Source organism: Pan troglodytes, chromosome 4, assembly GCF_028858775.2.
Source record: "Pan troglodytes isolate AG18354 chromosome 4, NHGRI_mPanTro3-v2.0_pri, whole genome shotgun sequence".
Classification (NCBI taxonomy): domain Eukaryota; kingdom Metazoa; phylum Chordata; class Mammalia; order Primates; family Hominidae; genus Pan; species Pan troglodytes.
Window position 1 is genome coordinate 30,933,895 of NC_072402.2, and position 25,724 is coordinate 30,959,618.

Consider the following 25,724-nt stretch of genomic DNA (forward strand, 5'->3'; position numbering starts at 1 on the left):
TAATGAAATATTGATAGAGGTCTCATGCCATCAATAGTTTCTCCTTCTTTTAAAGTATACTCTTGAAAGCATGGGCCAACAGACACACAAATTGCAAAAACATGCCTAAATGAGAAATGAGGCTTATATTTTGCTCATAAATATTCATATAGAAAATGTATTTCTTGCTTACAAATTATTGGATATAGAAAATACAGTCAGCTGCCAAGGGATTAATAAACAGGAACTCAAACAACTCAATAGCAAAAAGCCAAGTGATCCAATTTAAAAGTGAGCAAAATATCTGAACAGACATTTCTTAGAAGATAACATGCAAATGACCAATGGGTATATTAAAAAATGCTTAGCATCACTAATCATCTGGGAAATGCAAATCAAAATGGCAGTGAGATATTATCTCACCCCAGTTAAAATGGCTTTTATCAAAAAGACAAAAAAAAATGGATGCTGGTGAGGATGTGGAGAAGGGGGAGCCCTCACTGTTGGTGGGAATATAAAGTAGTAAAGCCGTATTGGAAAACAGTCTGAACATTCCTTAAGACACTAAAAGTACAACTGTCATATGATCCAGCAATCTCACTGTTGAGTATATGTCAAAAAATAAGAATATAAGTGTTTTGAAGAGATGTTTGCACTCCCATGTTTATTACAGCCCAATTCACAATAGCCGAGATAGTGGCTCAAACTAAGGGTCCATCAATGAATGAATGGATACAGAAAATATGATATGTCTACAAAATGGAATTCTTTTTATTTCAATAGCTTTAGAGACACAAGTTGTTTTTGATTACATAAATGAATTGTATTGTAGTGAAGCCTAGGTTTGTCATATATGGTTTTATTATTTTGAGGTATGTTACTTCTATGTCTAGTTTGTTGAAGGTTTTTATTGTAAAGGGATGCTGGATTTTATTGAATGCTTTTTCTTCACCTATTCAGATAATTGTGGTTTTCGTTTTTAATTCTGTTGATGTGATGAATCACATACATTGACTTGTGTTTGTTGAAACATCCCAGCATCCCTGGGATGAAAACCACTTGACCATAGAGAATTATGTTTTTTTTTTTTTTATGTGCTATTGGGTTCAGTTTGCTAGTATTTTTGTTGAGGATTTTGCATCTATTTTCATCAGAGATACTAGTCTATAGCTTTCTTTTTTTGTTACGTCCTTTCATGGCTTTAGTATAAAAGTGATACCAGAATCATAGAATGAGTTACGGAGAAAATCCTCCTTCTCCATCTTTTGGAATAGTTTCAGTAGAATTGGTACCGATTCTTCTCTGGATGTCTGGTAGAATTAGGCTGTGAATCCGTCTGGCCCTGGGCAAGAATCTGAAGACAGCACTGGTCAAGGAACATTAGAATACTCATAGGGGTGCAAATCAAAGGTAAAGCCATGTAGAAATAATCATCAAGCCCCAAACCAAAAAACCAGGTCCATGAACTGGACAATTCAAATTGGAAAGTTATATAAATAGCAAAAAGATCAAAATGATTTCTCTAAGGCATGTACAAAATACAGCTTTGGATAAAATATTAAAAAGAGTATTGCTGTATTTTCTCAAAAATTTGAAATAGAACAGTGCTGCTATGCTACTTTATGCATAATTCTATGTAGCAGTAGGGAGTTGCATGAAATGATCACTTGTGGATATTGCCGTTTATATAACTCAGTCTGAGTATCTGTATTCACAGAAACTAGAAACAATTTATTCCATCTCAATGATCTGGAAAAGGACATGTAAAGCAGGAAAAAAGTCCTGTAACCAGATGGACTGGTTAACAACAGAACATTTTACAAATCACTAAGAAAATAAAAACAAGAGGTAGGAAACCATAGCCTTGACATAAATATTTCCCCTGTTCTGATAGGAAAAGAGACTACTATGATTCTAGATTTCTAGCAAACAAAGTCATAGTTTTAAAAATAAAAACCAGTTGTTCTTATCCATGTGGAACCAAAATAAATTTCTAAATTATAAACCAACAGATTGTAATAAGCCTCCCTAATATTTAGGAATATAGAGAACTAGGTAATTGAGTTTATTGTTACGGAGTTTAGGGAAAATTCTTAAGAAATATAAATTTTAAATATTTATAATATGAGATGTCAGGTTTCATTGATGATAAATTGTGCAAGATTAAGGAAAAAACAGCAAAACTTCTTGAAACAGAAAATTTTGTTAAAGTTAACAAATATTCTTAGCTGAAAATTTAGACATTATAAATATGGATTTTTTTATATGACTTTGTCTTCCTCACGTCCCCAGTAAGCACTGGATTTAACTATTAAATATAAAAAAAGGTAGCTCAGGGAATTTTTTGTCTTTTCAACTGTGTAGAAGTGATGGCCAATCCTATGGGAGAAAAATAGTCTTTTGAAACCTGCTTCCCTAGAAGCTTAAAAAGGAGCTATTTCAAGATGTTTGACCTATAGTTCTGGACACACACACAAAATGTAAAACTTAGCAATTAAACAATAACAAGTCTTTTAAGACCTCAAGACCTCAGAAATAGCATTGTAAATAAAAGTGGTTAAGTTTTACAAACCACTTAACTAGGCACTAACCACTGTGCTAAAACCTCCGTAGACAATTTCATTTCATCTTTACAATGCCTTGTACTATAGATGTTTGGAAATAGACTACTAACTAAAAAATACTCATATGGAGAAATTCAAAGTAATTAAATTGAAAGAACAGACCCTAGAACTACAGGTTTTAATTTCCAGCATGGCAATTGATTAGTGTTAATGTTTATAAGAAAAACATTGCATAAATATGTTAAAATTAATATTGTTAAAGTAGTCTAAATATATTCTTTGAGAATTTAGACCAAATATTTTACTGGAAACAGATTATAAAATGTATTTCAACTTAAGAAATAAAAACTCAAAGATGATAATTTGTAATAAGTGATATAAACCTATTCATAAAGATATTTCCCAAAAACTTTATAATTCTTATTACAAAATCAAATGCTTTTTACATCTCACTAAGATATTTTTTATTCTTAATCACTAGATGGTCAAATTTTCAGATTTAGAAAAACGTATTTTGCAAGTATGTGCAAATTGACCTAGAAAGTTGTAACAGAAAAATCAGTGGAAGCTGTGAGAAGGATCCAGATTTATCAAATATGATAGTGTCGTTCATAAACATCATATGATTCTAAGAAATTGGATTTACAGGAAAGACCTGCAGGGGTTTTACAAATTCATATGTGCTTAGAATTAGACACAGAAAATCATCACTTTATCGAAGGACCAAAGAATTTCAAAATCAAATATAGCGATATAGAAAACTGAATTATTGATGTAGATAACTTGGTTAATAAATAACTGGCTAGGGCATAACTTAATATAAGGCTTTGGACTACAGAACCATCTATTTTGTGTTATGAAGCCATTGATATAGAATTAAAAAAATAGATTCAGTTATTCAATCAGAATAGTCTAAAGAATCCAGGCAGTGGCATAGATTTTTAGGCAACCTTGATTAATATTCTCCAATCTCAAATTATTTGGAAGGATGTAATTACTATCTTAGTGTGCTAATGCCTTGTCCATCACACACAAGATCTATAACCAAAGAGAGAAATGTTTGAGTCACAACTCCTTGATAATACTGTGTAAAGAAACCTTCATGCTTTCAATAAATTTAATCTTAAAATGTTGATGGTGTATACTCTTTTGTTACTATTAATTTCACTTAACAACCAAAGGAACTTAAGGCCCAAACAAAAATATATGCACAAGAATATCCACAGTATTATTAATAATGGGCAAAAACTAGAAGTAATCCAAATCTCCACCCTTATATAAATGAAGGGAAAAAAATGTGGTAAGTCCATGTAAGTTACTCAGAGATATAAGAATGAAAGCTAACAGACAATATCTTACAGCATTATTGTAGATTTGCTTTTTTTGTAGAAATTTAATAATTTACAGTGTACACTGACATAATTAAGAGACTTTAAGTTTCATAATATTTAAATATTTAATTTATAATATTTACTGGATTAATTACTTGAGAAAGATTATAATTGAAATATATAAAAAAGGAGACTAAACACATAAAGTATATAAAGATTGTCAAAAATATTTGAAAGTATATGAATGTTTTAATTAGCCTATACATTTAGCAAAGGTTTACTAAAAAGTTATTGCTAAAGTTGTTAATTCTAATGACATAGAATAAGTTTAATACTTCTAAGTTTTAAAATGTGTAACTTCAGTAAGCTGAAAATTAATTAAACAAAGTAAACTTTTCATTGCTTATTTCTGTGAGCAAGTCTGCTCTCCAGGACATCAGAACAAACAAACAAATTTAAAAAAATCCCTCTTACATAGAACAGCAACCAATAACACAAATTCAGATTTAAGATCATCAGAGATCACATTCTAATAGTCTCGTGAAATATAAGAGTTCATAGAAAAGCACATTATCCTGAAATATTACGTAGGGAGTGATAGGTCTTCAGAGTCCTACCTCTTCTAACTTTTTGTGGCATTTGTAAATTATGTTCATAAATGCACAAATAATGATGCTCCCTTATTGCATACTTCTGTTTAGTGTAACAATTTTTAAAGTACATACAGCTTGTAATTTGCTCCGTTTTAGTTATACACTGAGATTTCTTTTTCATAGTATCCTTTTATTCCTTCCAGTTTCTTTCTTTCCCTTACCTATTCATTTACGTGATACACTAAATAAATACATATCCAAGAGGATAGTCTACTTATCTTAATTATTATTACTCTACAATAATTTCAAAAGGCACATACTGCACCATAATAATGGTAATGATAAAGTAAATGTAATTATTCACCTAGCTGCATCCTTAAAAGGAAGTTACGAAGGGGGAGGAGAGTGTCTGAAAGATACATTAATGAGATCATTATCAGTATGTTTCTGTATGTTTTTGCATACTTTCCACCTCCAAGCTTTATAATTTCATAATACTCCATCGTGAGAATGAGTTTCTATATTTTCCAGACAAAAAGTTGTTTTTCTTAGCAATTATAATAAAGTGTAAAAAAAGAAGATGCTTTTAAACTGAATTGCTTCAACATTCCTAAAGCTCCCCGGACTCCTGTTAGCATATCTTAGTCTTAGTGTCTGTAGTTAAAGCACATTTCTCTCTTTTTTAATACATTTCTAAATTTTTATTACTACCTTCTACACAATTAAATCACAAAGTAAGCAAAGCCAATTGAATGGTGGCTGAACAGCCATCACTTCTACACAGCATTAAAAACTGAAAATGAACACAATTTAGCTTTACCAGCTAATTTAGTCAGGTATCACCCTACGGCATCAACACCATTTATCACTATCACTGCAGCCTGGCATGTAGGCCCTATCATCAGTAGCTTTCACAAAGCAAATTAAGAACTTTTTAACGTTGTCTTTGCTCAGGAAAGAAAAACAAACATTTAATATTCTTTACATAGCAGCTCTTTGTGGTCAACTCCAGTGTCATATTAACCTTAACATTTGGAAGTTAGAAGTAATAAAAAATTTGCTTCAGTATATAATACATCTGTTTTTCAGATTCCTACAAAGCATAAAAATTATAACTTTCAAAGGCCGGGTGCATTGGCTCATGCCTGTAACACTAGCACTTTGGGAGGCCCAGGCAGGCGGATTGCCTGAGCTCAGGAGTTCCAGACCAGCCTGAGCAACATGGTGAAACCCTGTCTCTACTAAAATACAAAAGAAATTAGCCAGGCGTGGCAGTGTGCGCCTATAGTCCCAGGTACTCGGGAGGCTGAGGCAGGAGAATTGCTTGAGCCTGGGAGGCAGAGGTTGCAGCGAGCCAAGATCACGCCACTGCATTCCAGCCTGGGCAACAGAGCAAGACTCCATCTCAACCAAAAAAAAAAAAAATATATATATATATATATATATATAGCCTTCAAAAAGTTACATATGTAGAAAAATAATTGAATTTTACTCTGTGTAGACTCAAACTACTGCCATTCTTACATATTTAATGTAATATTCTTTATTCATTTGTTATCCTTTCAATATATTTTATTCCTATAAGATTGTGTGCTGAATTCAAAAAATTGCATTCATTTTTTATATGGAATAAACACTATGCATTTGAGTTAGCAATTGAAAACTCAATCTGGTCTCACGGTTAAGATTTCATAGCAGACTTGGAATTAGTAGAGGGAATTATTGATTTTTACCACCCATTTACGATAATCATAGAGTTGCATGATTAAAGCCAAGTTTGGAAAAATGAAATTGTCTGGTTTTGTGTTTTTACTTTTCAACAAGTGCCGAGACCAGCTCGTTCGGGGAGACCCTAACCCAGTGGTGCTAGAGGAATTAAAGACACACTCACAGAAATATAGAGGTGTGAAGTGGGAAATCAGGGGTCTCACAGCCTTCAGAGCTGAGAGCCCCGAACAGAGATTTACCCACATATTTATTAACAGCAAGCCAGTCATTAGCATTGTTTCTATAGATATTAGATTAACTAAAAGTATCCCTTAATGGAAACGGGATTAACTAAAAGTATCCCTTTTGGGAAACGAAGGGATGGGCCGAAATAAAGGGATGGGTTTGGCTAATTATCTGCAGCAGGAGCATGTTCTTAAGGCACAGATCTGTCATGCTATTGTTTGTGATTTAACAATGCTTTTAAGCGGTTTTCTGCCCTGGGTGGGCCAGGTGTTCCTTGCCCTCATTCCGGTAAACCCACAACCATGGCCATGATGTTAGGACCATCATGAACATGTCACAGTGCTGCAGAGATTTTGTTTATGGCCAGTTTTGGGGCCAGTTTATTGCCAGATTTTGGGGGGCCTTTTCCCAACAACAAGGAAATTGAAAGAAGAATTTAGAGACTTGCCTAAAGTTGGTGATGGGTTTTAAGGGTTTTAATTACATAGCTCTGGCTTGGGGCTCCTAATTTAATATTTATTCAATAATAAAGCTTATAAAATAATATCTCGACTACCTCAAAAACCCTTTGACATTATCAAAGTCAGGAGTTGGTCTGCCTCAAAACTATAGAAAACGGAAAACTTCAAAGGCAAATATCAAAAGTTTTCATATGAGCATTATCCAGAAAAATTACATTTAGCCAACTAGATTAAACCCTTATCAGCTTCCTTAATGTAGAGATTGATGTCAGTGGTTGTAATCAACAGGCCTCTAGATGGTTGGTACCATTTTCAAAGACATGGCTAATGAAAATGGGATGCACCCAACTCTAGCCCTATTTTATTCATTTGACTTACCTAACTCCATTGTTCTGATTGGATGTTCATTCAACATAACTTTGGCTTGCCCTGGGTCTATGGGCAGAAAGAGAATAAATGGGAAAATCTTCTAGGCATTCAGTCTTCTGGTGACTAATTTTCTTTTCTTTTCTTTTCTTTTTTTTTTTCTGAGACGGAGTCCCACTGTATCACCAGGCTGGAGTGCAGTGGCACGGTCTCGGCTCACTGTACAACCTCCGTCTCCCCCTCTCAGGTTCAAGCGATTCTCCTGCCTCAGTCTCCCAAGTATCTGGGACTACAGCTGCACACCACCACACCCAGCTATTTTTTGTATTTTTAGTAGAGATGGGGGTTCACCATGTTGGTCAGGATGGTCTTGAACCCTTGAACTCGTGATCCTCCTGCCTCAGCCTTCCAAAGTACTGGGATTACAGGCGTGAGCCACTGTGCCCGGCCGGTGACTAATTTTCATTACAAATAAATAAGTTGGCATTATGTGATCTAATACACTATTTTATATATTAATTTTTGAAATACTCCTCTGAGTTTACCAAGTTGGATTAGTCCTTCCACAAGCACTATCAAATCACATGGCACATTCCCTAACACAGCCTCTCCTGCATTGTATAATATTATAATGTTTACTTATCTCTCACCTGCACTAAACTATATGTTCCTTTAATACACAAATATATCATATTTGTTGCTTTATTACCAGTATGTAAAACATGGTGATATGTCTAGCTGATAGCCTGGCACATAATAGTTTTTTATGAAATATTTTAAATGAATGAAAGACTTATTTGCTGAATTCTAGATTCTAGAGGTATGAAGTTTCCAGAACAGTAATATCAAATAGCCAAATCCCAGGTTAATTTTTTTTAGCATAGAAATTTTTGCATACTACCAACAGCATATAAACATTCATATAATAATAATTAATATTTTCACCCTTCGATTCACAGACCCATGAATCTTGGTGATGGGTGACATATCACTTTATATACAATGCTGATTTAGCGCATGTATCACAGCCTAGAGAACATTGCCTCAGTTTTGCAAGTGTTTGTACCCTAGATATAACTATAAGTAAAAATCCAAAAGGCCATTGCACTGTTTAAAAAATCCAGCTGCTTCAAGAAAGTGGTGAACATGTATATTTAGTGAATTCCATGGACTTGGGCTTATTGCCAAAATTCATTTACTAGAAAATTATTTGCTTGGTCAAAAGTGATGCTGTGTGTAATGCCAACAGGATGAATACAGCATTTTTGAGTCCATAAATAGTTGTAGTGGCAGAAGCATTTCAGATAGGGAGGCAGTCCAGAATTCTATCCATATCCAGAATAAGTGTCTACCGAGTGAGAAAAAATATTGCCTATTACACCAGTTAAATCCCAGGGAACTGTGCCTTACTAGGGGCAAAGTATTGGTTTCTGCTGTGCGCATATTAACGCTCAACAGTGGCTATAACCAGTTCTGCCCTGATCCCATGCATAACCACTATCATTTCCCCCATGGTCACTTTGTTCATAAGCCAATTAGGCAATAGTGGTATTGACTGGGAACAGCATAACTGATATGCACCTTATTTTTCCCCATACTACCTACAACTATCTGACATACAACAGTTATTGTCTACTGGTGTTTATTGCCTGTTTCTTCACATTAGAATTCAAACTTCATTGAGGATAGGATTTTTTTTTTACTATATTGTCCACTGCTGTATTCCCAAGATACAAAACAGATTTTAAAATCTTATGTATATACTTAAAAATATTTTTAAGCAAAAAACAATTAAATTTTATAAATAACATTGTATCATTACTATTTTTATCCCTAAGCTAGATAAGGTGTTATTACTTGCCAAGTGCTACTTTTCTATTAAGGGATAGAGCTCATATTCACACCCTATTTGCCTGATTTACAAATTGTACTTTTAACCAGTATAGTTACACTATAACAATATAGTATATTACTTATTTTGCTTGAAATATTGGATTTTTGATCAAGTAGAACAGTATCAGAAAGAGCTTTATGTTTTGAAATGTTAGTATAATACAATCAAAGTCCTGAGTGGACTAAAAATTGTGACCACTTTTGGTATCATAAGTAGTTTAAGAAAAGATGATGCCTATACTCTCTACCCATCTGTTGACTAGTCCACAGTCTGACAACATTAAAGAGACAAAATTTGTATTTCAAGACTTAACAAGGCTGGAAAACAGTGGTTAAATACTCAATACTGTCAGTTAGAGCTCCCATATATCTACTCCCCAGTAGTGGAGGTAAAGCACAATCAGCAGTTAAAAAATAAAGCAATTATGCAACCCAGCCACTAGTCGGTTTAGTGTAATTGTGTTAAGAAGAGGAATTTCTTCTGTGGAGAATGATATTATCTGAAACCTTTACAATTTCTTTGACAATGTCTTATATTGAATCAGAAATCAACAGAATATTTTAAAAAAGGTAAGAAAAAGAATATAAGCAAGAGAAGGCAAACACAGGAATGTCCAAGTTATTACTGTTCTCATATATAGACTATAAAGAACTCTAATTAACATATCTAAATCAATAGGTATAGATGAGAGTAAGTTTTCAAAAGGACAGCAAGCTATAAAAAGAATGAGCTGTAAATTCTATTTCTCACAAATGCATTTAACTAAAATTAATAGGTCAATATATGATATGAAGCAAATTGGACAAGAAAGAAGAGAAGATTCATAGAATAGAAGATAGAGCATTAGGAAATATTCAAGCTGAAGCACATACATGAAAGGGTTGGCAAATACAATAGAGAACTGAAGAGAAAGTAATCATGGCAGAAACAATACCCAAAGATTTATTGGCTAAGAATTTTATTTTACTGACAAAATTACATCAATTTACATATTCAAAAAGCACTATGGAATCAAAGAAGGATAAATTCAAGGAAAATCACATTTACTTTAGAACACTTGTAATTATAACTTCTTCATCTTTGAAATTTGTGTGGATACTTTTGAAGGCTAAATAAGCCTCATGTCTTCTTTACAACCCAGAATTGCTTTTCTCAAGGCCCAGGGACCAATTCACTGACATATAATCATCGAAAAGATAGTGCTCCTATCACCCAGTGTCTGTGGAAGAATAGAAATCTAACTACACTAGGGCACTTGGATCCAAAACTAGTTCCCATTATAAAGATGCGAGAGTTTTGTTTTCCCTTGGATAAAGTCAATTAGCAAAAAACAGATGGCCACCTCAATTTCCAGGTGAATCCAGGACCAAGATAAACTATGTTTTGACAAATGGTGTTTTAAAGACTTCTTTCTTGAGGATCAATTATTGCCCATCTTGTGAACATATTTGTCATTTCTTGTTTCTGTATGTCTACATAAAAGAGAGCAATTTCTTTCTGTCTTTGAAATCTCTGAGTGGACTGTGATGCACATCACATTCTGATTTAATGCTAATTTAATAATCATATTTCTCCAACTGCACTATACATATACACACACAAACACACATGCACACACATGCACTTGTACACATACATGAGGATTTCAAAAAGTTCATAGAAAAACAGAATTAAAAGGTAAATAAAAATATAAAAAGATAAATACAAAAATATAGACTTTATTTCTTAACATAAGCTCCATCAGTTTCCAGACACTTTGGTAAGCAATGATACTAGGCATTTAGTTCATCCTTAAAGAACTGAGGGTCCTGGAAATTTAACGATGTAAACGCAGCCTTTTTTACATTATCAACTGAAAACAAATGGGTGCCCCTTACAGATTTTTTAAGATTGGGAAACAAAAAGAAATCAGAAATAGCTGAATCAGGACTGTAAAATGGATGCCAATAATTTCCCATTAAAACTCTTGCAAAATTGCCCTGGTTTCATGAAAAGAATGAGCAGGAGTATTATCATGGTGGGGAAGAACTTTCTGGTGTAGCTGTACCAAGTGTTTTTCTGCTAAAGCTTGGGCAAACTTTCCCAAAACACTCTTATAATAAGCACATTTTACTGTTATTTGGAGCTCCAGAAAGTCAATAAGCAACATGCCTTGAGCATCCTGAAAAAATGGTGGCATGACCTTTTCTCTTGACTAGTCTGCATTGGTGTTGATTGGAACACTTCCAACTCTTGGTAGCCACTGCTTTGATTGTGCTGTGTCTTCAGGATTGTACTGGTAAAGCCATGCTTTATTTCCTGTTACAATTCCTTCAATAAATGTTTCAATATCTTGATTTTACTTGTTTAAAATTTCCATTGAAAGCTCTGCTTTGTCTGAAGCTAATCTGGGTGCAATGGTTTTAACAACCATCGATTAGGAAGTGTGCTCCACATTAATTTTTTACTAAGCCCATTAGTATATCCATTTTCTGCTGCTATTTGTTGCACCTCTTCAATTAGACCACGGAAAACATAAATGTTTTTCCTCATAAGTTGACGTGGATTATCTGCCGCTGTGTGCCTCGTCTTCAGCATTGTCTCATCCCTTCTTAAAATGAGTTATTTATTTGTAAACTGCTGATTTCTTGGGGGCACTGTCCCTCTAAACTTTTTGGAAAGCGTCAGTGATTTCACTCTTCTTTTACCCAAGCTTCACCATAAATTTGATGTTTGATGTTGCTTTAATTTTAGCAGAATCTATGTTGCCTAGATAGGGAATCTTTTCTAATGGATAGCTTTCTTAGTGTCTCAACTAGATAGTTTTCAGACATGTTATAAAAAGTTATTATGAGCTTAATTTGGCACAAAATATTTTGAAGTCTATACTTCTTTTTTATAATATGCATTTTCTATGAACTTTTTGAAGTCTGTTATGTGGTAAAATTTTACTGCAATGTGGAGAACCAAAATATTTGTTTAAAAGCCCTAGTGACCATAGCAGTGTTACTAAATTGAATGACACTGAATTAAAAAAAAAAAGTAAGCCAATGACTATTAGACCAGTAATAACTGGGCCTTGAGAGTACAAAAGTCACTGAACAACCTTATGATAGAATCAACCATAATGGAGAATAATTGCTGAAGTCCTAGATTTCTAACTGATAACAGGAGCTAAGTATGATGCAAAGCCTGAGCCTCAAAGTGAAAAATGAAACACTTAGAACGTGAATATTATACCTATTCTGACATTCTAAGGTTGAGTTTAAACAATTTATTGAATGAGTCAGACTCTGCAGAACTACCCAAAACATAATTTATTTATTTATCTATGCATATAAATCATTGCCTCTAAACAAGCTCTCTTAGATTTTATCCTCAACCTTGGTTGACATCTTGAGCATACACTACAGCCCAGTAGATCAGTGTCTACTGATCTACTATAAAAAGATCTAATATAAAAAGCAGTTTTATTTTTATATATTAAAGTGCACCATCCAATTTAATGCTAGTTTTTAATTTCTCATCAAATTCAAAGTGCCTTTCTTCTTCCTCCCTTTCACCACCAACCCTAGTCAACCTTCTCAGGTCTGACGTGTAGCTCATTGACAGTGGTAGAAAAGTGACAGCATGATGTATTTTTTCACTCACTCCATATTGCCTGCAGTACCAAACCCTAATTTATTGATTTTAGCTCCTCAGGACTGAATAGAATGATGAGGTTTCAGAACCAGGACAAGGGCTATTCATTTTGTTTTGGATTTCTTAATATTTAACTTTTGGCTGAAGCAAATACATTATTCTAAAGCTGGCTAATTTAAGGAGCACATTAGTGATTTATTTAGATATCATTCTTGGAGATCCCACTGGACCTTCCAACTACCTTCTAACACAGGGCATGTTTCCTCCAACTGACTTCTTGTGACATTCCTTCAACTTTTGAGATAGTGTTGACATTCCTCTGTCTGCTGATATCTCGTTATCGAGATGATAGCTCTCTTGAGCAATATCTTTTATGAGAATGCAAACTCAGCTAACTTCCATTGCATATAATTGAAGCATGAGACTTATGCACCCTTGTCCCATTGCCTTAAAAAGTAACTGGTACTGCTGCTACCTTCTTTCTTTTTTCCTTACTATTTGGGGCTATTCAAGATAACCTCTGCTTTCAGCCTAATCAGTGAAGTACCATTCTCTATAATCCATAAACCAATCTCAGGGGGCTCTAAGTGAATTATCCTAAGACTCTTTCCCACTGTCCATTCCAATAGCTACATGTAACATTGTATGAGCCTAAATATTTCTTCAGTTCTTTCAATATTTAACTAGACAGCGCGATGTTTATTTCACCTGTTGTAAACCATCAGAATCTCTATCACTGCTCCATTTGAGAACCTTCCTAATTGACTTGAATTTTATAAAATGCAGTCCTTTTCTATCTTTTATAATTAAGGGGAAAACCCCACCGGAATAGTTATGGGATATATAATTATCTTTTAAAAGGCCCCTCCTTTATTGAATGGTTAGTCTTATCTCATATAGGCTATTGAGATTGCTCATCGTTGGACCATGTGGCTAACTCTTAAGAAGCCCTTCGAGTATGTGACTATATTTATTTTTTGAAGTGAAGACATGTATCATTAATCATCTTTGACTTTGAGAAATTATCTAAAATACTTAGAGAATGGTAAAAGTCCCATTTTGCACTCCATTCCATTGGAAGTAATATAATGTGGTCAAAAAGTGTCAATTACAATGTACCCATTGATCACCAGGTACATCCATCTAGGGAGAGAACTAGACAGTTAAAATGTCCTGCCTTTCAACAGGATGTAGCAAATAAGGGAAGATAGGCCTTGATGTCACTATTTTTGTGTGTATAATTTTTCTTTCTCTCTCCTCATATATATATCTATGTATGTGCGTGTGTTTACAGTTATGTATGTGTATATATATACACACATACATAATTATTAGATAATATCTGTAAATACTGCTTACTTAACATCAAAGTTTAACTAATACTCATAAATTGATTTTCCCTCAAAAATTTAACAATATTGACTGAGTTTTTAAGAACTTCTGTTATTCTGAACAATGTTCAGTGAAAATGTTTGCAACTCCTCCTTCCTGTTAGTTGTTGAGATTAAGTAGAAAGTGAGATGACTTTTCAAATATTCATGTTATCTGTCACCTAAAGTAGTAAAATGACACAGAATGCAGTAACAGTGGCATGATGTCCTCATCAAATGACAGTCATTTCCAATGGATTTTTTCTGTGTATATTCTCATACAATTTTCATAAACAGATAATGCGCATTCACAGTATTATAAAACCTAATGGTAATTGTTTTCAGTTTGTGTAAAGGATAATCATCAGATATAGATCCTGACTACAGCCTTAACAACATGACAGCTCAGTTCTTCTAACCTCAGTTTCTTCATCTACCCTTGCTTCCTCTTTGTGCTGTTACCACTGAGAATTCAGATTGCATATATGGCCATGCTTGGAAAATGGAAGAATGCTATGCAAATGAGAGACATGAGCCATTTAAAAATGTAAGATATACAATTTCTTTGAGCATTTTATGTTTTTCCAAAAAGCATTTATGTTTACCTGGAGTTATCACACACTTTATATTCTTTTTTCATCATACTGTACATTTTACTTCTAATATACTGCATTTTTCCAGTGTTTTACATACAGTAAACAAAAAGTGAGAATGTAGCTCAGTTTCTTTACAAAAATATTTTTCATTATTTCCTGTCTCCTTCAGCAATTCTCTTAATTTTAAAATTTTAGTTTTTTTCCTTTCTTACTTTTATACGGATGATGTAGAAATTGATTTTTCTATTTGCTGAAGAATAAAGATTAGTGGCCAAAAGTCAGAAGGTTAAGAGATGAAAGGACATAACTGTTTGAATTTAATCTAGAATCTATTGTGTATACACAGAAACTCACACACACACACACACACACACACAGAATATTTCTATGCTAAAAGGATCTTACGCGTCTCTCCAAATGGTTAATATATATGAAATGTGTAATAGTAAATCTTATATAATATCTTAATCTTTTAGAAAATTCCTTACTTTTGCACCATTTTCTTTGTTTTAATAGCATGCACTGCAATGTTTTTTTACCATTTCTATTCCCAATGCTTGTTTCAGTGAATTCATATTATATTTTACTTTGTTAAATTTCATCTCACTCTGAGCTTAAGTTTCCCATACAGAAATTTAGTTTGCAATTATTATATTTCAATTTTGCTACTATAAACCATAAAGGTTAAAAAGAATAGCTGAGTCTTTATTTTACGGTTTCATGCTCCCAAGTGATGCTCTTAGAAGTTCTGAGCTGCTTAGATTTCACAGGTTGTTAGCACCATCATGAGAGCCCCTGCCATTGGCTATATCAAAGAGACATTTAATTAGTCAGAGATATTGAGGTTTTAAAACTGTCTAGTGCACATGTCTATAACTACTTGGAATGATTTCTTATAGCAGGTATTTCTTCTGTAGATGAATAGAACAAATATGGACACATAATTCATTGTACAAATAGATAAAATGTCATTGAAAATAATTGATTATTGCTTCCATAGAAGACCCAATGTGATATATTTACAGGTTTTCTATGGGAGTATCATACATCACTTTGGGTTTTCTCTAACATTGTGAAGTTTATATTGTCTGTTGGAAGATATATCAATCTTAGCAATCACTCTCTTTGCCTCTTGAAATAATCTCATCATTTTATGTCTACTAGACTTGTTTTGCAGTGACTTCTCAGCCCACACTTTCTTTCTTTCTTTCTTTTTTTTTTTTTTTGTTATTTTACTTTAAGTTCCAGGATACATGTGCAGAGGATGAAGGTTTGTTACATAGGTATACACGTGCCATGATGGTTTGCTGTACCTATCAACCCATCATCTAGGTTTTAAGCCCCATATACATGAAGTATTTGTTCTAATGCTACCCCTCCCCTTGCCTCCCACCCTTCAACAGGCCCCAGTATGTGTTGTTCCCCTCCCTGTGTCCATGTGTTCTCATTGTTCAACTTCCACTTATGAGTGAGAACATGTGGTATTGGGGTTTCTGTTCCAGTGTTAGTTTGCTGAGGGTGATGGTTTCCAGCTTCATCCACGTCCCTGCAAAGGACATGAACTCATTCTTTTTCTGGTTGCATAGTATTCCATGGTGTATATGTACATTTTCCTTATCCAGTCTATCAGTGATGGGCATTTGGGTTGGTTCCATGTCTTTGCTATTATAAATAGTGCTGCAATAAACATATGTATGCTTGTGTCTTTATAGTAGAATTATTTATATTCCTTTGCGTATATACTCAGTAATGGGATTATCGGGTCAAATGGTTCTAGATCCCTGAGGAATCAACCCACTGTCCTCCAAAATGTTTGAACCAATCTACATTCCCACCAACAGTGCAAAAGTGTTCCTATTTCTCCACAGCCTCACCAGCATCTATTGTTTCTAGACTTTTTAATAATCGCCATTCTGATGGGCATGAGATGGTATCTCATTATGGTTTGGATTTGCATTTCTCTAATGATCAATGAAGATTAGCTTTTTTCATGTTTTTTGGCCACATAAATGCCTTCTTTTTAGAAGTGTCTGTTCATATCCTTTGCCCACTTTTTGATGGGGTTGTTTTTTTCTTGTAAATTTGTTTAGGTTTCTTGTAGATTCTGGATATTAGACATTTGTCAGATGGGTAGATTGCAAAAACGTACTCCCATTCTGCAGGTTGTCTGTTCACTCTGATGTGTTTCTTTTGCTGTGCAGAAGCTCTTTAGTTTAATTAGATCCCATTTGTCAATTTTGGCTTTTGTTGCAATTGCTTTTGGTGTTTTAGTCATGAAGTCTTTGCCCATGCCTGAATGGTATTGCCTAGGTTTTCTTCTAGGGTTTTTAAGGAAATCAGGCTAGAGAAATAAAATATTCAAATAGGAAAAGAGGAAGTCAAATTGTCTCTGTTTGCAGATGACATGGTTCTATATTTAGAAAACCCCATCATCTCAGCCCAAAAACTCCTTAAGCTGTTAAGCAACTTCAGCAAAGTCTCAGGATACAAAATCAATGTGCAAAAATTCACAAGCATTCATATACACCAACAATAGACAAGCAGAGAACCAAATCATGAATGAACTCCCATTCACAATTGCTCCAAAGAGAATAAAATACCTAGGGTAGAGCTAACAAGGGATGTGAAGGCCCTCTTCAAGAAGAACAACAAACCACTGCTCAGGAAATAAGAGAGGACAGAAACATATGGATAGGAAGAATTAGTATCACGAAAATGGCCATACTGCCCAAAGTAATTTATAGATTCAATGTTATTCCCATCAAACTACCAATGACATTTTTCACAGAATTAAAACAAAAAAAAACTACTTTAAACTTCATATGGAACCAAAAAGGAGACTGTATGGCCAATACAATCCTAATCAAAAAGAACAAAGTTGGAGGTATCACACTACCTGACTGCAAACTATACTATAAGTCCACAGTAACAAAAATGGCATGGTACTGGTACCAAAATAGACATAGATTAATGGAACAGAACAGAGACCTCAGAAGTAACACTACACATCTACAACCATCTGATCTTCGACAAACCTGACAAAAACAAGCAATGGAGAAAGGATTCCCTATTTATTAAATGGTGTTGGGAAAACTGGCTAGCCATATACAGAAAACTGAAACTGGACCCCTTCCTTACACCTTGTACAAAAATGAAGTCAAGATGGATTGAAGACCCACTGAAATGTAAAACCCACACTTTCCAAGCTTTAAAAAAAACTCTTTGTCCTAAGAACACCTGTTTCTACCTTGGAAGTAGGTCTGTACTATGAGATTTGCCCCATCTCACAGTTGAAATTTTTAGACACATGGTTAATGTTAGATCAATCCTAAACTTATTCCATAAATTTGGAGTTGGGACAGCAATTTCAGCATTTCTCTAGTATACACTTAAACTGATAAGTGTGACAAAGTTGGGCTGAGATAGTTACTTGCCTGTTAGCTTGTGAAAATCCAAAATAATCCATGTGTCAAGGGAAAAGAATGAAATACATGTCTGGAGAAAGGCAAAGCAAAGAGATCAGTGTGGCCCAGAACTAATAGAGGGCAATCTCATTTGCTAATTCAAGTTCCTGATTTCTGTTCCTAATGAGACTTAACTCTGATTCCTGCCATCATATTTCATGTGGATAAACTAATATGCTGAAAATAAATTTCCTCTCCCTACCACCCCTTGCTTAAAATAATTGGAATGGGTTTCTAATATTTTCACCAAAAAGAGCTTTGACTATAATCATGGCTAAGGATGGAATGATTGGTTTATTAATCAAGGTCAATATCAGAGAGAACAGAGTACTTGTAATAAAAAGGTCATGGTTTACTTAGAATTACAGAATATTAGATTTGAAGTGGATCTCAGGGATCATTTATTGAAGCTATCTCATTTTCTATCTTTCCACCCACCAATAAGGAAACTAAATCACAAAAGTACTAAATTAATTTTATTTTCTTCTTTGTAGAGTTACAATTGATTTCACTGTGGCTACAGATCGGTATTAACAATTTTTATTGAATAAAGTATAATATTGACTTCCTTGAAAACCAGTAATAATAACGTTTTTTCTTGGCTACACAGGTAATTTACAGTTTGACTTCATATAGATTATTTATCTCCTTTGAATAATCATGTCTTGCTTATAAAATGAGAGTATTAAAATTGTTTCAAGAATGGAGGGTGTTATGATGAAGGCTGAATGAAGACTGTTTGTTACCGGATAATGTATAAGATGACGACACAGAAATGATCATCAGGAAATACAGAGAACAAGTAGAAATAAGAATTTTTGAGTCCTCACAGCAGTTCTGCAAGGAAAGAGAAGCACAATAAGAACTCAGTTTGAACCTCAGCTAGATCAAAATGTATAAAAATAAACGTGCTTATGCCACATGTACTAGAAGGAAAATAGGCTAGCAAGATATATCTGTAAGGAATTGAATATATATTATATATTACATTATTTACATAATTTTTAATAACATTTCTCCATATGCCACCTTAAATCTTTAAATTCTTGCACCCATTGGTTTCCACAGAGCTCATAGCAAATGCTACTGTTTTTCTTCAAATGAAAATTGCAAAAAGAAAAGAAATGAAAGTTATAACGACATGAAATTTTTAAAAAGGAAGAAAACAAAATTAGAAAGCAAGAGTTGCTATTAGCATTTTTATTGTGTTCTCCATAAGGGAGGCGCGACTAAAAGAATAAGTTCATCTGTGCCTGTCACTTCAAATCTTTAGGGTGTTAGCCCATATACAAGCCAGTTCTGTGTTGATTTCCACTAGATCCGCACAAGACATTCATAGTTCTTCGTGACTGCCTTTGAGCAGTAACATGTCTGAGGAATATTTCTTCCTCAGGCATGAGAAATCTGGAAATCAGATAATTAACACTGCCTGTGAAAAGACTACTCTTGACAAATGCAGGATGGGAGCAAAAGGATGAATGCTTACTTTTGTTTCCCTGGAAAACAGCTCTGAGAACTATTGCATAAGGCTCATCAAAGAGTCCTAGGGAGATGGGTTTGATGGTGTGCACCTGTAGACCCACTACTCCGGAGGCTGAACAGGAAGAATTGCTTGATCTCAGAAATTTGAGTCCAACCTGGACAACATAGTCAAACAACATCTCTTACAAAAACAAAAAAAGTGAATAACTGTGGCCAATTTAACAATGTACCTTTTGATTGCCTTTCCCTCCTCTTTGTCATTGCCTTTATACCTCACATGGGAATATAAGGTAACTTCTAAATAAACTCTTTTCAGTAGCAGCTGTCATAGTTTCGACTTGTGGGAAAACCCAGACTGAGAAAGTTAGTACATAGAAATATGCCTAGAATGCAAGCCTTTGCAATAATAATATTTTAGAGCTAGAATACACATCCATCAGATGAAAATAATGACCCCATTGCTAATTATAACAGATATGGGAAAAACCCCAGTCCCAACACCATTGCAATTACCAGAAATCCCATCTGGCAGGTTGGGATAATGTATATATATAGGTGAAGAGTAGGTTACTGGGTAGTTATGAGGTTGTGATACTTAAAGAATTTTAAGAAGTACTACAAGAATTGTTGGCTGGATGTGGTGGCTCATACTTGTAATCTCAGCAATTTGGGAGGCCAAGGCAGGAGGATTACTTTGGCCCAGGAGTCTGAGACCAGCCTGAGAAACATAGGGAGGGCCCATCTCTACAAATGATAACAAAAAAATAAAAATTAGCTGGGCATGTTGAAGCAAGCATGTGGTCCCAGTTACTTAGGAGGCTGAAGCAGGAGGATCTCTTGAGCCTGGGAGGTCAAAGCTACAGTGAGCTATGATCATGCCACTGAATTCCAACCTGGGTGACATAGTGAGGACATGTCTCAGAAATAAAGAATTTTTTAATTAGAAGGCTTTGTAATTAACCATTTAGTAAGTTTTAGAAGAGAAAATTTTAAGTTCAGATCAGCCAAATATCACTTCAAGGCCTGCCGTGAAACATACAGGACTCACATAGAAACATTTAGGAATATTCATCGGGAAAATTGGAGCCAAGGTCTAATTGTAAAAGCAGAAGGATGTAAAGAATGCTAGAATTACAGCTTTGTCAGGTTATTTATGTCATACGTAGGACTTGGACATTTTTAAAAGTAGGATGCCAAGAACTGGGATTAGGTGGAGAGTTTGGTGGGCCTCTGTAATTCTCAACACCTACCACTAAGAAAGAGAGCATACTGTAAGACCCATACAGATTGGAGGCACCATATTTCATACCTGGAAATATATTTCTGATATATTATTAGAGTAGTCTGCAGACTTCAAGTTAGGACCTAAGATTATAAGAGGGCTTAGCTGCAATTACAAGCTACAGTGCAAGTTTCTTGACAACTTAGGTCATATTATCCAGCAAACCTGATGGAGCTAAAATAATAAGTGGCAAATAATAATGCTGTCTGGAATATCTGGTAGTCTGTATGAAATTCTCTGCCTAGTTTCCCGGAATTCTGATCATCTTGCCACACACACACACACACACACACACACACACACACACAACATTTTCAGCTTTCAAAAATAATTTATTCTAGAGCCCTTAGAGTGACTGAAGGCCTGAACAAAGAATATAGAACTGCTCATAATGAGTTTCATATTATCAGATTCATTGAGTCATAAGGCCAGGCGGGCACAGCAGCTAAACACTCCATAGTGGAAACATACATTCAAGTATAGGCTACGGCAGAGCCAAGTAAAATTTTTGGCGTTCCCTTGACTCTTTCTTCTATTGTACCACAGCCTCTCACTCAGCTTATACTTAGGTGTAAGGGGAGTTCCCTATAAGCAACTGGCAGAGGGAGAAAAACCTCAAGCTTGAATCACAGTCGGCCAGTGTAATATGTTGGTATTAGCTATAAACTTGTAAGCGATCTTAAATCACTGGGATAAGGGAGAGGAATGGCAGACCTCCAAAGAGTACAATTTAAAGGGAAAAGCAGCCTGAAGAACAGACACATAAATACCTTATCACTTGTGAATGACTGTTGGTTGGTTAGGCATCTGGAAGGAGCAATCCTGGAAGATCAGAGAGAAAATAGTCTGGGGCAGTTGCATGTGCATAGCCTATGGGAATAAACCAGGTTGTGAAGATCTTTTGGTGTCATGTTAATGCCCGTCAGAAATTAGCCACAGGAGATACTCAATAACCAAGTAGATTTCACCCAGCCTCTCTTCTCAAGAACTCCAATCAGGGCAAAATGAACACTGAACAGATGGCTTTGGAGGAGTGAATGAAAGCTCTTTTCGGTATCCATACTATGGGCCCTCTACTCCTGACCACTCCATGTCTACCACTGCTGAATGTCTAACTTTCTCAAAGCAGAAATCAACTCTGTGCTCTTAATGTGTTACTATCAAATATATGATGGTTTCTTTCATCAGATCCTTTTCACCATCTATGGACCACAACACATCCTTACTGGAATTGACATATACTCTGGCAATGTGATTTTTTTTCTGTCTGCAATGCTTTTACCTTCACTGTCATCCAAGGAATTAAGAAAGACATAATATTTTGCACAACATTGCCTCAGAAAAAGGAACGAGTTTTACAGGGCCTGGTTATTGTCCCATTTGTAATATAAGGGAGTTTGTCTTAATAGAACCATGAAATGCCCTAAACACTGGCTCAGAGACATTTCTTTTGCTCTAAAAGTTTTACTTCTGAGTCTAAGACCAAGGAAATAATATCAAATACAAGAAATTATCTTAAAAGTATTATTTGAAATAGTGGAACTATTTACATGCATTGAGGCTATAAAGTGACAGATAAGTAATTTGTAATTTTATGATTAAAATGTATTTATGAATATATGTCATCACAGGATTATATGATTAAAACTGCATTAGGCTATGCCTAGAAAAATTTGAAACTGATATTCTGAAATATGAATCATGCTTGTGACTGAGTGGTGTTTTTTTATTTATATTTTGTTATTATCCAAATTGTCTTTAATATGTAAACATTATAATAAAAATAAGTACACCAAAAATGAAGAGAGTTAATTACTATGTCACTAGAAAAAGGGAAATAGGCATAATCTGTCCAATTTTTTTGTATAGGTTGATTTGATTTGCTTGTTCTTTCTTAAATATTTATAATGTGATGACCATCATAGCACAAGGTCTTCTGTATAAAAAAGGCTTAAGGATATAGATGGGAGAAAAATCTATCAACGGCACATGGTAAAGAAGTCTCTAAAGTAGAGGTAAATAATATATTTCCTCACACTAAAAATGAAAATATTTTCCAGAGAAACATCAAAGAACATCAACAGCTACATAAACTGAGGTTAATAGTAGTCTTGATTTTATCATGACTTCAGGAAATTATTAATAACTAAGGCTTTTCAGAGACTAGATATACAGAGAGGTTTATTGGCCTCATGAAGAAATATAAAGAAACAGCATGTAGTTTTCTGTCACATTCCATGTAGTTAAGTTTGTATAATCCTAAAAAGGAGGAAAAAAACAGGCTCTATTCTCTCAATATTTTGAAAAAAATTAAAGAAATACGCAAGCAGCTTAACCAAAAATTATTAGTTATTTGAGCCCTACTTACTGTGAGTGAAATAGATCTGTGCTAATAAGTGTTCCTTCATGAGGGGGTCTGCCCTTCTTTCCTGGAATAAATATGAAAAGCTTTGTAATATATTTCTTCAAGCATCTATTTTTATAAAGAATTCTGCTATGCTACTACCAATAATGAATTGCCCTCTAGGTTAGATAAGAATCCTTGAACTTTCCAAATTCCAATTGTTCTGGTTCGTTTGATAGTTTTGAGAGGCGAAGAGAATAGGGGATTAGTAGCTAAAGACATGAGAGAAATTATAATGCTAATAAATCCACAAAACAGCAGGTCTAAAAAAGGAGGCTCAAGTTCATACAGCAAGATAATCAAGAAGTTACAATCAAAGCTAGAAAGAGAGATTTGAGGATTCTGGGAACCATCAATGAATTGAGGAGATAACACAGCAAATTGACTAAGAGTGTGGTGAAATGACCTGGGTTCAGATCTAAGCACTCACTAACTGTATGTCCATGGGAAAGCTTCTTAACCATTTTGAGTCTTGTTCCTTATGTGCAAAATATGGTTAAAAGTGGCAACTCACTTAAAAGACTATTTAAAATTTGTTTTAAGTTGTGCACAGTGCCTGGCATAGTTAATGATCAATAAATATAAGCTACTTTTAAAGACTTGTTTGGATAGTGCATCCAACTAAGATAAATCTTGGTACTTGAAGGCCTTTCTTCTGGTTCATCTCAGCACAAATCACCCTTGATGGAGAAGGTGCAAGGCTCAATAATATTACTTCTCTCTCAGGTTGGAATCATATAAATTTTTATTGGGCACTGGTTCTCAAAAATGAATTTTAAAATAGCATTCAAATATATTTTATCTTTTCTCATAATTAATTTCTTCCTCTGAAGCATAAAACTGTATTTTAGGAGACATTTCTACAAAAAAAGCTACTCTATTTCTAAAAATATAAAAATGAAGACAAAGCTAATGTAATGTTTAAATTATTGTGTTAAATATCAGATTTAGTAATAAAGTCTCAGGAGAAAAGGAGAATAGGTAGGTAGTAAATATGAATGTTTTATGAATGAATGGGTAGGTGAATGAATGAATGAATAAATGAATCAAATTGAGTGAGCAGACAGAGGAGAACACAATGCAGTATGAATGAATCATAGACAAAATGTGTTAGAAAGAGGAAAGAGGAGTCAGGTAGTGTGATGCCTCCAGCTTTGTTCTCTTTGTTTAGGATTGTCTTGGCTACGCAGGCTCTTTTTTGGTTCCATATGAAATGTAAAGTAGTTTTTTCTAATTCTGTGAAGAATATCAGTGGTAGTTTGATGGGAATAGCATTAAATCTATAAATTACTTTGGGCAATATGGTCATTTTCATGATATTGATTCTTTCCATCCATGAGCATGGAATATTTTTTCATTGGTTTGTGTCCTCTCTTATTTCCTTGAGTAGTGGTTTTTAGTTCTCCTTGAAGAGGTCCTTCACATTCCTTGTTAGCTGTATCCCTAGGTATTTTATTCTCTTTAGAGCAGTTGTGAATGGGAGTTGATTCATGATTTGGTTTTCTGCTTGTCTATTGTTGGTGTATATTAATGCTTGTGAATTTTTGCAAATTTATTTTGTATCCTGAGACTTTGCTTTAAATTGCTTAACAGCTTAAGGAGTTTTTGGGCTGAGACTGTGTGATTTTCTTAATATAGAATCATGTCATCTGCAAACAGACAACTTGACTTCCTCTCTTCCTATTTGAATACTCTTTATTTCTTTCTCCTGTCTGATTGCCCTGGCCAGAACTTCCAATAATATGTTGAATAGGAGTAGTGAGAGGGGGCATCCTTGTCTCGTGCTGGTTTTCAAAAGGAATGCTCCCAAGTTTTGCCCATTCAGTATGATATTGGCTATGGGTTTGTCATAAATAGCTCTTATTGTTTTGAGATGTATTTCATCAATACCTAGTTTACTGAGAGTTTTTAACATGAAGAAATGTTGAATTTTATCAAAGGACTTTTCTGCATCTATTGAGATAATCATGTGGTTTTTGTCATTGGTTCTGTTTATGTGGTGGATTAACTTTATTGATTTGCATATGTTGAACCAGCCTTGAATTCCTAGGATGAAGCCAACTTGATCATGGTGGATAAGCTTTTTGATGTGCTGCTGGATTTGGTTTGCCAATATTTTATTGAGGAGATTTTCATTGATGTTCATCAGGGATATTGGCCTGAAGTTTTCGTTTTTGTTGTGTCTCTGCCAAGTTTTGGTATCAGGGTGATGCTGGCCTCATAAAATGAATTCAGGAGAAGTCCCTCCCTTTCAATTGTTTGAAATAGTTTCAGAAGGATGGTACCAGCTCTTCTTTTTATCTCTGTTAGAATTTAGCTATGAATCTATCTGGTCCTCGGCTTTTTTTGGTTGGTTGGCTATTA